Source organism: Narcine bancroftii, chromosome 6 (assembly GCF_036971445.1).
Source record: "Narcine bancroftii isolate sNarBan1 chromosome 6, sNarBan1.hap1, whole genome shotgun sequence".
Taxonomy (NCBI): Eukaryota; Metazoa; Chordata; class Chondrichthyes; order Torpediniformes; family Narcinidae; genus Narcine; species Narcine bancroftii.
The window spans coordinates 84,004,258-84,019,661 of NC_091474.1; the positions used below are offsets into that span (position 1 = coordinate 84,004,258).

A 15,404-nucleotide genomic window follows, 5' to 3' on the forward strand; every position below is an offset into this window, starting at 1 on the left:
TGCAGCTGGCTGGAGGGGCCGGCTCGTGTATGCATAAAAGAGGTAAGATGTTCTAGAGACCTAATCGTAAAATGTGCCCTCACCTCTGGGCAGGCTAACTTTCAGTGACATGAGAATAACTTTTGACCTGCCTGGTCAGATGACCCCAGGACCAAGCACAAGGATTATCCTTTGTTCAGAGAAGTTTTCTGTCAGACCTATTCGATAATCCTCCAGATAATACAGGTTGATAGAGAATTAGAAAGGCAGTGATTGAAGGACATAGAATTGTGTTGGGATACATGGATTGAAAGATATCCATTGATGTAAGATGGGCTATTTCTCCTCTCCAGGACAGTCTTGACCCAAAATGTTCACTGTTCCTTTTCCCTCACACTGGAGCTCTTTGTGCCCTCCCACACATATCCATGCCTTTGGACCTGTGCTCCTCCCCCTGCCCCTTCCCCCACCATTTTATTCAAGAACCTGCCTGATTTTTGCTCAAATCCTGACAAAGGGCTTCAACACGAAACATTGGTGAAGTATCTTTGCTTGCATAAAAAACGTTGCAAGACTTGCTGAGTTTCTCCAGCACTTTGGGCTATTTCCTTCCTACTGCGGATTGTACTTTTGTTCCTGATTCACTTCTTGTGTATAATTTTCAGATATCAATGAGCAAACTGAAGGGAAGAATTGGCTTCCTGTTCCCGTTCCTAACACTCACACCTCACTGGCCCTTCCTGATGGGATCTCTCTCCATCCCTTTGATTCTGATCCCTCAACCACTGGTGTTTCCCTTCATGTCTTTCATAAGATGTTGACCAACACTCTCTTCGACAGTAACATGAAATAGTCTCCGTCCTATCACAGACATTTCCCCAATTCTCTCCACCCTCTGTCCCTCTCTGTAACTTGAGAAACAATTGTTTTCTCACTCTTAAAGATATTTTCAACTTTGACTCTCTCTCTCCACTGTTGCTCTTTGATTTGCTGTTTTTAACATTTATTTCATACTTACAGTATTTGAAGATTATTTTGTATCGTAAAACCCCTGGTATCCAGCACCTATAGGGGTTGTATTTTCTGGTTGCTTGAGACTCACTCTTATAGTGGGCGTAGTGGTTAGCATAAGCCTTTACAGCGCCAGCGATTGGGACTTGAATTCAAATCTCGCCACAGACTGTAAGGAGTTTGTACATTTTTCCTGTGTCTGCATGGGTTTTCCCCGTGGTTCCGGTTTCTTCCCATTAGAAACTTATCCGGGGGTGGGGGGGGTAGTGTAGGTTAATTGGGTGTAAATTGGATTACACGGACACGTGGGGTAAAATGTAAAATGGCTGTAACCGCAATGTATGTCTAAAGTTTAAAAAAAATTAAAACTTACAATGCTTAATTAATACTCCTGCATTAAGAATGAAAACAATAAAACAAAATTACTATTCTGTACTGACACTGATCAAACTTCACTTGCACAAATATATTTTCCTTAACGTATTTCACTTTATTTCAATCACATTGTTTGAAAACATTTATAAATCGCTGCATCTGCAGGTTCCTCCCACTCCACAGAGCCGCCCAAAAGATAAACAACAACATTGCAGATTATTAACCCCCCCCCCGCCTTCCCTCTAAGTTTACAGGTAAAGCCTCTGACCGAGGAAACTCTTACTAAGCAGGGATAGGGAGACACTTGAAGAGAGTCACCCCAACGGTGAGCGGCATCAATCAGCTCTTCACCATTGCTGTTTCATACAACTTCATTCAAACAGCTGCTACGAGCAAAGCCCGACCAAGGCACTCTGCTGGCTGAATATTTGCTCCCATTGTCACCCATTGTTATTTATTTTAATTTTTAAAATTTATTTATCTCAATTTTTGGGTGGCTGGTTTGCTAGAGGCTGCCAGTTGTTTCATTCTGGACACCAGGGATTTTTATTGTACATTTAAGGTAAGATTCGCTGTTAACTCATTTTTAAATAAACACTTTAAAAGTTTTGACTCAAAGCGTCAGTCATTTAAGAATAAAATTTCCTTCTAATTGACTATTTGTTGAGGATGTGTCAACTTCTTGCTGTCAAAATGGCAGATGAGAGAAGGACAAAGAGAAGATGCTTATAGAAAAATCAATACTTGCTTGTCAGGAGGTAAGAAGAATGATGAGGTGGAGGAACTATTTCCTCATTTCCAACTGCTCTGTCACATCTGTGTAAATCTTTTAACACCAGAGATGTCTCATTTAATTAGACACCAGGTCAGTTGCACCCAATGTGGTGATCTCAAAGCATGGAATTTTCTTTTACAAAAGCACATTTTCGTGAAAAATGCTTGACCTTTCTTAGAATTTTAACTTTCAATGCGTTATTATTGGGGGCTTTAAAATATTAGATCCAAAAGAGTGATGATTCTTAAATGCAAAAGAGTGGCATCTATTTTGGTATGAACAATGGTTAATTATGCACAGGGCCTCTTTGCACAAGAGTCTTACCTTATTCGTAATCATGTGCTGTGATGGCAAGAAAATGTATGGAAAGATCGTGATGAGGAGAAGTGAAATGAACATGTTTGGGAAACTGGCAGAAAATCCCAATGGACTGCAGTTTAATTAAGATTTCTTTTCATGCATAATCTCTGGAATTCTCTGGATGAAGTAGCTCTGACCATTCAAGTTCAAGATTTAATTTTTTTTTAAATTTAGACATACAGCATGGTAAGCATGGTAACTGGCCCTTTCAGCCTATGAGCCCGTGCAGCCCAATTACATCCAATTCACTTACAATCCCCGGTACACTTTGAAGGGTGGGAGGAAACCAGAGCACCCAGAGAAAACCCACGCAGACATAAAAAAAACGTACAAGCTCCTTACCAACAGTGTCAGATTCGAACCCTGCTCACTGGCACTGAACAGTGTTGCGCTATCCACTATGCTAATTGTCATGCCCTTGAATTACGGTATCTAATTTTTTCAATGATGGAGTAATTGAGGCTATGAGTGACTGGCACAGATGAGAGATCAGCCATTATACACAGAATGCATTATATATGAATATTTACGGTAATCCCCACAATCACCCAAGTTTTACTATGCCTCCTTCCTTCCTGCCTTTCAGTCAGATTCCAAGTTCTGAGAAAGGTCTTCAACAGGAAACATTAACTCTGCTTCTGTTCTCACGGATGGGGCTATCCTACTGAGTATTTTCAGTATTTTGATTTCTTACATATGCGGGGTTTTCTTTTGATTTTCCCTGATGGGATGAATGGTGGTGAAGGTTCATGGGACCAAGTGGCCTATTCCTAATCCAATTTGCTTCAATTTTTATTCATTAGAACCAAGTTTTATATGTAGATATATTTACAGTTCCTGTACTTAAATCTTTGCGCATAGATTGCATCAAATATACTGAAGGGCATTGCTTGGTGTAATACAAGATAGATCTTGGACCAATTGCATGTGAAGATCTCCCAAAAAGCAAAGATTTGGTGGCAATGTACTGGCCCTAATGTAGAGCAATCACAATGCAATTACGAAGAAGGTTCGTCAGCACCTATACTTCGTGAGGAGTTGAGGAGATTTGCAATTTGTAGATTTGCAAACTTATACAGGAATACAGTGGTGAGCATTCTGACTGATTGATTCACTGTCTGATATGGAGGTGCCAATGAAGAGGACAAGAAAATATTACAGAGAGTCGTGAACTCCGCCAACGCCATCACGGGCGTCAGTCATCACTCCATCGGGGACATCTACAAGAGGCAGTGACTTAAGAAATTAGTCTTTATCCTCAAGGACTCCCACCACCCAGGCTTTGCCCTCTTCACATTTCTACTATTGGGGAAAAGGTACAGGAGCCTGAAGACGAGCACTCAGCGGCACCAGGAGGGCTTTTCCCCCGCTGCCATCAGTTTGCTGAATGAACAATGAACCACAGACACAACCTGACTTTCCTGCTATTTTTGCATTTATTTATTTTTTTAATTGTAATTTTGTAGCAATACTTGCACTGCTGTAAAACCACATATTTTATGTTATGTTCATGTCAATAAATTCTGATCCTCCCAACTAATGGCAAAGGATTTCACCAGACATAACTATTCCAACACATCCCAGACCAGCCTGCATTTCTCTCCTTTCTAGAAACCAAGATCATCCTGAAATGCAGCCCATCTTCTATCTGGCACTGTCCTCTCATTCATCATCTCCGCCCTGACTTGACACAGCCTGGCTGCTCCAGTTGAAGGCAATGGTTTTTGATAGTTTTTAATCCTCCGATCCCTCCACCCTCCCAATTCTTCTTTCTGTAACCATCTGGTGAGATGCAACTCTTCTTCGTTCTGCCCTCTTCATCATTGCCGCCAGGAACTGTGGCTTTGAAATTCTCTGGTTTTTGAATTTATTGATCATGATCTCAACTCCTTATGTTTTTCCTACAGTAGCGATCACCTTAAACATGATGGTGGCTTGCTTCCCCTTTCACCCATTGCTTGAGATTGGGTTGGTCACAAACTGCCCAATGAAAATTGGCCTGGTTTAGTTTGAGATCCCACCATCTCATCTCCACTTTCTCACCCTGGTGCCCACCTCCACCCCTCCACCTCTGTACTCTGCATGACCCTCCCAGTCAATTTGGAAATAAATTTAATCTCCAGTGTTTTTATAAGAACAGTTGCTTGAATGAAGTCAAGTTAAAAAATGTTTAAATTCACCAGTTTGTTTACAATACCTCAAAGAATTTGATTTGTGCATGTTCTAGTGCAATCAAGTAGATTTGGGAACTTGAAAACATGGAAAATCCTTCTTAAATTTTGTATCAAAACTTACTCAGTCCACATGCCATGCTTTCACAGTTGCTTACACGGACACACATCCTCCCCCCAAACCCACACATCAACGTACATGAACCACACACTCGTTCACTCCCACAAACTTGTGGGCACGCAGGAATGGATGCACACACACACACACTCACAAACACATCTACTCCAGCACAGGTGTGCGTGCATGCACACACACACACACACACACACATTTACACAGACTCACAAAATTTGTTTGGAGAAGCTATCTCATATGCTGCAAGGTTAGAATAAGAGAAAATAAGAATGTCTAACGACAGCACTGATTCAAAGTAGGCATTGATACTGAAGTCCCTCTGAGGTTCATTACTCTGCTGCTCCTGGCATTGATTGAATAACTTCTCTGGACTTGCTGACGAACTTGTCTCTTGCTGTGATTTTGATAGTGCTGAATGCCAAGGTGTCTTCAGGATCCAGGTCTAATGCAGTGTGAACCATGTTGAGCTCCCTTATCGTGGTGCCTGGACAGCTCGCTGCTTGTACAGGGTCCCCGAGGTGGGTTTATCACAGAGGCAAGCTGGATGATCACAGATAATGCAGTGAGAGGCTACAGCTCTGGGTCCATGCTGAGGCAGTCTGCATCAGAACAGGAAAGATAATTACCTCTGCAGAGCGCAACCGACTGAAGAGCAGTGGACAGTTCTTAAATATTAAAATGCTTGATTATCAAAGCTGCCAAGGTTGGAGAACGACAGGTGCAGCATTATCAGTGTGGAGCAGTGCAATGGGATTACATGGACATCTAATTACTCCCATCCATTCAGCATCCACAGGGAGCATTTTTAATGCTACAAACTGTCTTTGATAGTCTTCCCGAGTTCCCCATAGGATTGCCTGTGTGTCACAGATGGCTGGTTCTTCCCAGAAGCAACCCACACTTCCAAGCATCTCTGCTGTGTTTGAGAGTGTCATTCGGGTATTTGTCACAGCCTTCAGTCTTGGTAATTCCACCAGTTTTCTGGCCTGCTTTCCAGATGTCCTCCACCAACCAAAACACTCCCAACCAACCACACTCCCAGCATCTAATCTGAAACATGACTGCTTGCGACTTTCCATGCTCACCGTCTCCTCCATTTAAATATAGATTTTAAATTTGGACATACAGCACGCTAATAGGCCCCTTTGGCCCACGAGCCTGTACCTCCCGATTACACCCAATTGACCTCTAACCCCGGTACGTTTTGAAGGGTGGGAGGAAATCAGAGCCCCCAGAGGAAACCCATGCAGACATGGGGACAACGTACAAACTCCTTACAGACACCAGTCGCTAGTGTTGTAACAGCATCGCGCTAACCATGTCATCCTACTCTATTTCCAAGAACTTCCTATTCTTGTGAGAAATCTCTTAATCCATTTGTCTCCTCCCTGTCTGAAACCTCTCCCAGGCTGACAGCTCTTTCAGAGTTCTCTAACCAGACCTTCAATTTAGGACTTCACAATAAAATAGTTTCATCATTAATCATGTTACTTTGAGCTATGAGATGTACAGTATGATTATGAAGGTTTATTGTCATATACGTCAGTGCAATGGACAAATGCACCAAAGTTCTTACTTGCTGCAGCCCTACAGGTTCGGAAGATGCACTGACAGCAGTAATGTAAATTAAATTTCTAGCACTGTCTGCGAGGAGTTTGTACGCTCTCACCGTGTCTGCGTGGGTTTCCTCTGGGTGCTCCAGTTTACTCCCACCTTCCAAGCACACACGGGGTTAGCAGGTTAATTGGTCACACGGGGGCATTTCAGCAGGCATGGGGTCATGGGCCAGAAGGGCTGAATCTCTTAACTAAAACTAAGCTAAGGTAACGTGCCATGAGACATAGAAAGAGATAATAAATATAAAATGGGAGATAAATAAATATTCACTATTGTATTTAGGACAAAAAAGTGATGTTTCAACATTGCAAACGATCTTTTGGTGGTCCTGAAATAATTCAGGGTTAGTTTTGGGATGTACAAGTGCCTGCTTGCTGTTGAAAAAAGTGATTCTTGAACTTAGAGGTGCCAGACTTCAGGTAGTGGCAAGAAGAGGTTGAGACCAGGGTGATGGGGTACCCTTGATGAAGTTGGCTGCCTTCTTGACGGAGCACCTCACATCGATATCATCAGTAGACAAGTAGCTGGAGCCAATGATGGACTTGGCTAGGTTTGCCACCTTCTATATTTCTGGGCTTCGAATGACCGAACTAGGCCGTGATGCAACCAGTCTATAGGAGTTCACTAGAGTTTACAATGCCATGCTGATTTTCCTCACCATTCTTGGAAAGTAGTGTCGTTGGTGTTCCTTCTTCGTGATTGCTTTGAAGTGCCTGCTCCAGGAGACTTTAGTTTTACCATGTGGTTTTCTAAATCCAAAATGCACGGGGGGAAAAACCATAAACAAAGGCTGCACGGTTTGCTTAGCGGTTAGTGCCACACTGTTATCGTTTCAGCGATCGGGACCAGGGTTCAAATCTGATGCTGCATATAAGGTGTTTGTACATTCTCACCATATATGTGTGAATTTCTTCTGAGTATTCCAGTTTCCTCCCACCATTAGAAATGTATCAAGGGTTGTAGGTCCATTGGGTGTACCTGGGTGGCATGGTTCATGGGCCTGTTACTATGCTGTATGTCTCTGCCCATATTTAAAAGCTCTTCACCTCTCTTTTCAGTTATGCATCTTCGGTTTATCTTGTGCCTTCAATGCACAAAGCTGAACAAAGATATTACCAAACAAAAAAACACTCTTCAAACCTACTTTGAATGAAGTGATGGGGGCAATTTGCTTTCAAAGCAAATTAAAGCCTATGCATTAATTTGTTGTGTGCACTTGAAACAATTGTCTAAAATCACTATAGAAAACACAGCCTTTCTTCCCTATGTGAAACACAAAAGTCTGCAGATGCTGTGATTGTAGTAAAAACACACAGAAACGCAGGAGGAATTCTGCCGTCCGTGGAAGATAAAGATATATTACCCATGTTTTGGGTCTGAGCCCTTCTTCGAGCTGAGTTCTTTCAACATTTCTGTGTGCCTTTCTTCTCTATGGCTGGAAGATACGTCAATCATAAAGGGTTAATTTGGTTAATAAAATCACCCAGAGAGTTAATGTTGTTTTGCAGAATGAGTCTAACGCATTTGTATTTCATAATGCAATTCTTGTGGGAATTTACCACAACACAAGTGCTTCCTAAGTGCTTTTATTGTGAAAATTATTATACTGCTCTAATGGACAATAAAAGAAGTTCCACCGAGAGTTCCTCAGCAGTACTTACCTCATCTTCTAGCTGCATAATTCAATCACTGTTGTGACAGTACGTGGATTGATCTGAGAAGATTCCAGACATCAACAATCAGATGTTTCCCACTTATCCCATGATTCAGTGTTTGCATTACTGAGGTTATTTTAAGGTAATGGAGTTTAGGAACAATGAGCATCATTTATTTGAGAACGAGAACAAGGCACAAGGTGCTGAAGAGTCTCTGTCTGCATGGTTTCCAATAGGCAGAACATTGGCAAGCCTGGGCAAACTGCTCTCCTTGGTTACATTCTTCTTTACGCCAAGAGGAACAACATTGACTTATGAAAATGTGATTGAAACGTGACATTCTTGACAGGTGGGAAAACGTTTCCACTTCTGGGTGAGGAAGAATTACCACATATTGGTAGTGCAAAAACTGTACTCAAGAAGTTATGTATACATGTAAACAAATAAAGAAATGTTAACAAACTGTGCAACACAGAGAAAAAAATTCATAAAATACAAAAGTAAGTGAGTCTCTGTTGAGGAGCCTGATGGTACGAGTCTTGTGGCACCTATTCCTCTTTCCTGATGGTAGCAGTGAGAATAGAGCATGGGCTGGGTGATGTGGATCCTTGATGATGGTAGCGTTCCCTGCAGATGTTCTCGATGGTGGGGAGGGTTTTGCCTGTGATGTTCTGAGCTGTGTCCACTACCTTTTGAAGCACTTTACACTCAGGGGGATTGATGCCCCCATACCAGACCATAATGCAGCCTGTCAGCACCACGTGTCTTTAGAAATTTGCCAGTGTTTCAAATGTCATACCAGATCTCTGCAAACTCCTGAGGAAGTCAAGGCACTGATGGGCTTTCTTCACAATGCCATTAGTGTTTTGGGTCCAGGAAAGATCCTTTGAGATAGTGAAGCTTAGAAGCTGAGATTATTATTCATAGAATGGGGGAGTTTAAAAGGAAACATTAAAATCATATTGCATTTTGACCCAGAAAATGAAGGAAAATTGAATCTTGTGGGAGAAGAGTTGGTTAGCAGAAGGAACAAATTTAAGGTAATTCAGAATGGAAACAGAAGTGACTTGAGGGGATGTTTTATTTAAAATAAACTGGTTGTGTTGACTGAAAAGCACTATCTGAAGACTGGCAAAAACAGATACAACACTAATCTCCAAAAAAAAAAGCAATTGGATAAGTACTCAAAGAGAAAAATTATTGCTTATGGGGAAACAAATAAATCTGATCCTTTTTCGGAAAGCTGACAGGGTCTGATGGGTTAATGCTGAGCCATTATTCTGAGGGAATAATTCCTTCTGAATCGCTGTTTTTTGTTTGAATTGATGTTGGCCTTTTTCAAAAAAACAAATTACAATTGTCAACAGAAATCGATGGCAAATTTCACCCAGAAACCAGAGGGTGTCTTTCGAAATGTGGATGTTGATGGCATCAAGTCCAGACACTCCGTGAAAATCGAGACTTACCTCCACAGGACTAATTTCAACACCTTTTCAAGTGTGTCCTCAGATGCATGAAATGACAAGCCTAATAAAAATAATAATGTAACATTTTAATTGAAGTTGTGTTCATGCACGTTCTTTAATAAATACATTGATGCGTGAATTGAAATTACAAATAGACTTTTCCATTCCCTGAAGCAGGTTCAAGGACTGCTTTTTTTTTGGACATTATTTTTCCTCAGTTTGACAAATGATAGATTTTATTTTTCATCTTTTTTGTGTATGTCACACACTGGGAGGTGATGTTTCTTCCTTGCTTTTGTTTGCTATTTATTTTTGAAGCCAAGTCTCTACCTAGGAAATGTAGGGTAATAACATACTCCAAGACTGAGTACTTAGAAAGTAAATCCAGTATTGATATATCACCCAGTATTGATAGTAACTAGGAGGGAGCATTCTCATTTCCCACACAATTTGAACTCATTTATCATTAATCTACCTACAATTAGCAATACTTACTGACCCTCCAATTCTACTGTAAAAAATCTGGTTCGTGCTTAAATTTTCATTTTGAGTACCAACAGTGTTGAACATTTCTCCATCCTGAGATCTTAAATTATATCTTTTTAAAATTTAGAGAATCAGCACATTAACAGGCCCTTCCAGTGCACGAACCTGCATTGCTCAAATACACCCGTGTGACGAATGAACTTCCTAACCCTTTGGAATGTGGGAGGAAATTGGAGCACCTCGGGAAAACCTACTCAGTCCCTTTCACACTTGCAAGTGGTCCCAGGAATTAATGGCGAATCAGCCTAAAAAGGGTCTAATGTGGAATTAAAATTGTTCCAACGCTGGCATGAGATGACGTCAACTCACACCGGGAATAGACTGCCTTGACCCTAAGTGCACATTGCATTGCAATCAGGCAAGTGTAGAATGGGCATTTCCATTCTAGGACAGAAATGACATGTTTTTGCATGAGGGCAGGAATGTGAAGGAAGAAAAATTAAGATGAAGGTATAAACTTTACTGTGGGAAATTTGTACCAGGAGAGAGAGAGAGAGAGAGAGAGAAAGAGAGAGAGGGAAATAAATGGCAACAGAGGACAATTTATAAATAGCATTGGAAAGTTGGTAGCACTATATAGCACACAATTTATGAAGACCATGGGAAAAAGCAATGGCAGACCTAACTTTCCAGAATGCTGTGTGGCAGAGAAACCCAGTCGTGCATACAGCCCTTTCTCTGCCACACTGCATTCTGGGACGGCAGGTTCACCATCGCTTTATCCCACTATATTTATAAATTGTGCATGATAGCACTATCAACATTCCCACACTGTTTAAGTTGTCCGCGATAACGCTACCAGCTTTCCCAGGTTGTTTAAAAATTGTCCGCTATTGCTATTTATTGCTAGCACTTTCCCACGGTCCTTTATAAAGGTGTATATTGGTCGGCACAGCAATAACAGGAGTTGAAGAGCTTTACTGTGCTGTACATAAACCTTAATTATGTTATAATTAGGCATGATTAATTTTGTTCAAATATAAGATCATAATACATTGATCAGGATTTAAGGCAGGTCCACCATCGCGCAATGCATTATGATGTTACCAGTAGAAGGTAGAACAGCCTGGGAATGGCTCCTTGCAAGTGTGAATGCACAGTGTCCCAGTTAAGAATAGTCAAAGGTGAACAGCAAAAATGCCATTCCTATCCTGGGACACCGTTAAAGCGCTGTTACAGTGATGTGCGAATCACTCCACTGACCATGCTGTCCAGCTAACACCTTCTATAAGAAGATGTTAGTGACGTATCTTCAATTACAAGTGTTTGTGTGAAAGTAGACCTTCAGACCATGAAGGATTGTTATTATTATTGACATCAATTTATTTCCCAAATTACCAAATGAACAAATGCTCCAGTTACGTTTCTACAATTTAAACTCCCGTCTATTATCTAAATGATTGCAGCTGAATGAAGTGTAGAGAGATTGGGATGTTCTTATTCATGAAGCACAAAAAGATTTGCAGGCAGCTGCAGCAAGCAGTTAACAGGAGAGATGGCATATTGACTTTTATTACAATGAAGATGAAGTTTAGAAATCAGGAAATTATATTACAATTGTACAAGGTGTTGGTAAAATTAAAGAGGGTGTTGGTGAAACTATATTTAGGAATACTGTGAACAGTTTTGGTTCTGGTACATAAGAGAAGATATGGTTGCATTGGAGGCAGTCTAAAGGCATTTCACCATGCTAATTCCTGGGATGAGAGGAGTATCCTATCAACAACCATTAAACAGAGTGAAACACGACAGGCTGCAGACGGTGTGATTGTAGTAAAAACCCCAAAATGCTGGAGGAACTCAGCAGATCTCATTGCATCCTTACCTTGATGAAGGGCTCAGGCCTGAAATGTGCATTTGCGACCTATGGACGCTGTGAGATCTGCAGAGGTCCTCCAGCACTTTTGTGTTTGAACTCAAGATAAGAGTTCAAGTGCTTTCAGTGTGGGGAAATAGTTTCAAGACAAGGGGACAGCCATTTAAACCTCAACTACAAAGAAATTTCTTTCCTCAGTGAATCTCTGAAATTCTCAGCTCTTTTAGACATTTGAAAATGGTGAAGAAAGCTCAATCACTGGAAGCTGATCATTTCAAGTCAAATACATTTCTTGAAAAATCAATGGATGCAAGGATGAGGTAGAGAAGAGGCAATGAGGTCTGGGGTAGATCAGCCGTGTTTGGATTGAATAGTGGGGCAGGCTTGCAGTGGACATTGAGGTTGGCACATTCCTGCTCCTATCTTCTTTTCTTTGGGTGTCTTTACCGCAGACTTTGGGATTGCTTGTTGAGAATGCAAATAACGTATTTGCAGGATGAGAAGCCCTTGGATTTTGAACAAGCACAAAAAGAAGCAATGTCAATGTATTTCTAAGGAAGACAACACAGAGGTGTCGGTGTCCTTATCATTCACATATTGGGAGGTTTAGTCTTTTATGGTAACATCCTTTCAATCGATGAGTTACTCAACTTGTAATCTGCCTTTTGTACATTGCTTGCTCACTTCTCTTTATCCCTGGAGAGTGTTTCATCACTAAATTTGTGGCCATTATGAATAGAGGAATATCTGGGTTCAACAACTTTTTCAAAATGGTAAACCCAGTGACCTTTACAGCAGTTGGCATCACTAGTCTTTGAATCGGAAACATGAGCCTTCAAGTCCCATTTTGAATCATGTGCAGAACATTGAGGTTTGCATTACTGAAGGAAGCATGCATTGTCAAAAGTGGAATCTTCTGCTTGAAGCCTTCTCAGGTGGATGCATAAAATCCCATGACAAATTTCTGCAAATGAGTTGGAGAGTTATCCCTGTTGTCCTGGTTAACAACAGACATGTAATAATTTCATCAAAGCTTATACATAATCATAATCAGAATTTATTGCCATGAACAAGTCATGCAATTTGGTGTTACATTTTTTAATTAGAACATTGCTCTGTGATCCTGCTGTGCCAAATTTGGTGATTGCTTCAGCAATTATCTCGTTTTCTGCAAGGAACTATGGGATGTTGTGGATTAAGGAAACTTCCTTCGTGAGTTGATGTTCGACTCTCTTTTCTTTAACACATTAGTCTGTCACTTTGACATCGTTTTATTCCCTACCGAAGACCAATTTCAGCAGATGCCAAAGAATCTCAACTCACAAATTATCATTTTACCCAGGAGGTGAAAACTTCTCAAGATTTTTTTTCTTTTCTGAAGAGGAAGGTTTATGTACTTCCTCCTTTAAATTGGGTACCTTCAGAATGGGAGAGATTTATCAGGGGGAAAAAAAAGAGATTTGAATGCGAGAACAAGAGAAGGGGAGAGAAAAGGTCGGGAGGGGTGGGGGTTAAAGGTGGAGAAAGACCCAGGGAGGAAAGAAAGAGCAATTAGTGTTAATGCTGGTGCATGACAAGATAATACCTCTGGGAGACAAAGAAGAGCATTAATATTTATCGATAAAATGAGAGAGAAAAATGCCTAAGGGTTTAATAAATGAGAAATTGAGATTTCTTTTGTTAACTTGATCATAAACCTTGCTGCATATTTTATGAAGTTGCTTGTTACAAATAATCAGGCATTGATTTGCAGCAAAAACAAAAAGATTTCAGTCAGCAAAAAAAAATGTGCGCGTGAACACCAAGCGAGTGGGAAGTTTTGCGAGAGAACTGATTTGATAACGTGGAAATTTCTGAGTTGATTAAATGCAATCAACATATTATTCAGTTCAACAAGAAAGTCTGGTCTGGGCATTCCAATTTTAAAATAATCACTCGCATCCATTTTTTTAAAATTAGAAACAACAACTACAAATGTGGATTACAATGTGGCTTTCTAGAGCAGCCATACTCATCCTTTTTTTAGTGATGCCCCCCTTAGGACTCTGCTCAAAGTTTCTGGGCCCCCTTCCCTGTAAATCAGTCAAGTTTAGTTGGTTTCTTCTGTACTTCTCTCCTACCAACCGCATCAAAAACCTTCTATCCTTTCAGTCCATGGTCTCTGTTAAATTGCTGAACCCCATTTGTGGGGGGGGATTGGGAGGGTCACATGACATCCATTGAGAATGGCTGATGTGGACAAACTGAGAGAAATTGGCACATGAATACACTGGATTTGGATGGCAATATCATATTCTGTTTAAACTGGAACAGAGAGAGAGAATAAAACTTTTCATTGAGAGCTCAAGCACTTGTGTGGTTCAGCGTGAAATCCGAGCCAGCAGATTTGGTCAGTGGGAAGCAGAGAAAGAATGTTGTGCAGATCTTCAGAAATCATTGAATTATGTGTGTTAATAGCGCAGAAAGATAGCATTCAGCCAAACTTGTCCAGCTCAGCTGAATCGGAGCTTCTCAGCCTCATCCCGCTACCAAGCTTTGGGTTCAAAGTTTTGTGGCTTAAGACGCATTGAGGGCTTGCTCAAGTTTGTTTGAGATGAGATGGCTTTAGCCTCATCTATTCATTCGGAGAGGGAGAGAGAGTGTGTTTGAGATCTCACCTCCATTTGAGTGAAAGCACTTTTTCAAAACTACCTTAAATATCCGCCATTCTGTTGAAGTTAATAATTATTGCTTGCTCATCCTTAGTTTTCTAAATCTTGACTAAATCTCCTCTTTTGTTCCAAGGGAAACTACCCCTACCATAGCCAATCTTTTCCAGCTCTTTTTCGAGAAACACCGTGGAAACAAGTCTTACTGGCCCATGAGCCAGTGCTGCCCAACCCAAATACATCCATGTGACCCCTTGTGTCTTTAGAGCGTGGAAGGAAACTGGAGCACCAGGAGGAAACTCATGTAGATAAGGAGAGAACATACAAACTCCTTACAGACAGCGTTGGATTTGAACTTGGATTGCTGTGCTAACCACCATATATATATTTTTTATATTTAGTTGAACTTTTAATTCTTAAAATATAGTCTCTCTCTTTTGCCCCCATCAACGTGATCTACCAGGATCATTGTCTGAAGAGGATGCACAAAAGTCGCTATGGCAACATTTTCCTTTCGTAATTCTCCTCCCTTGTCCTATCAGATCATCCCTATAACATCGGGACCTGAACTTCACAGGGGAGTCAAACTTGAAATTGAGCTTGAGTACTTCATGGATTTCAACAGTGATTGAAAGCATCCAGCGCCTCGGTTTGAATTTAAGGTTCGTGATCCCGCCAGTTTTGCGTTTGCTTATATCATGCTCGTGCCCTTAGAGCAGCCATTTTGAACCAGGACTATACTCTGCCCCCACCCCCCTTTGAGCACATTAAGCAGGGGCGAGGGGGGCCACAGACTGAAATCATAAAATGCTTTTTATGTAGTCAGTAGGAGTGAAGCACAGAAAAAAA

The 15,404-nt window shown here is 41.0% G+C and overlaps 1 long non-coding RNA gene across 1 annotated transcript in view; it reads right to left on the reverse strand.

The window, feature by feature from the left end:
• Nucleotides 1-9,545: 9,545 nt before the first annotated feature.
• The window catches only part of LOC138737545 (uncharacterized), a 103,758-nt gene continuing 97,899 nt past the window's right edge, over nucleotides 9,546-15,404 (reverse strand). The window contains exon 3 of the long non-coding RNA XR_011341010.1: nucleotides 9,546-9,606. This is a non-coding gene — a long non-coding RNA (uncharacterized lncRNA). The remainder of the gene's footprint in view (nucleotides 9,607-15,404) is intronic.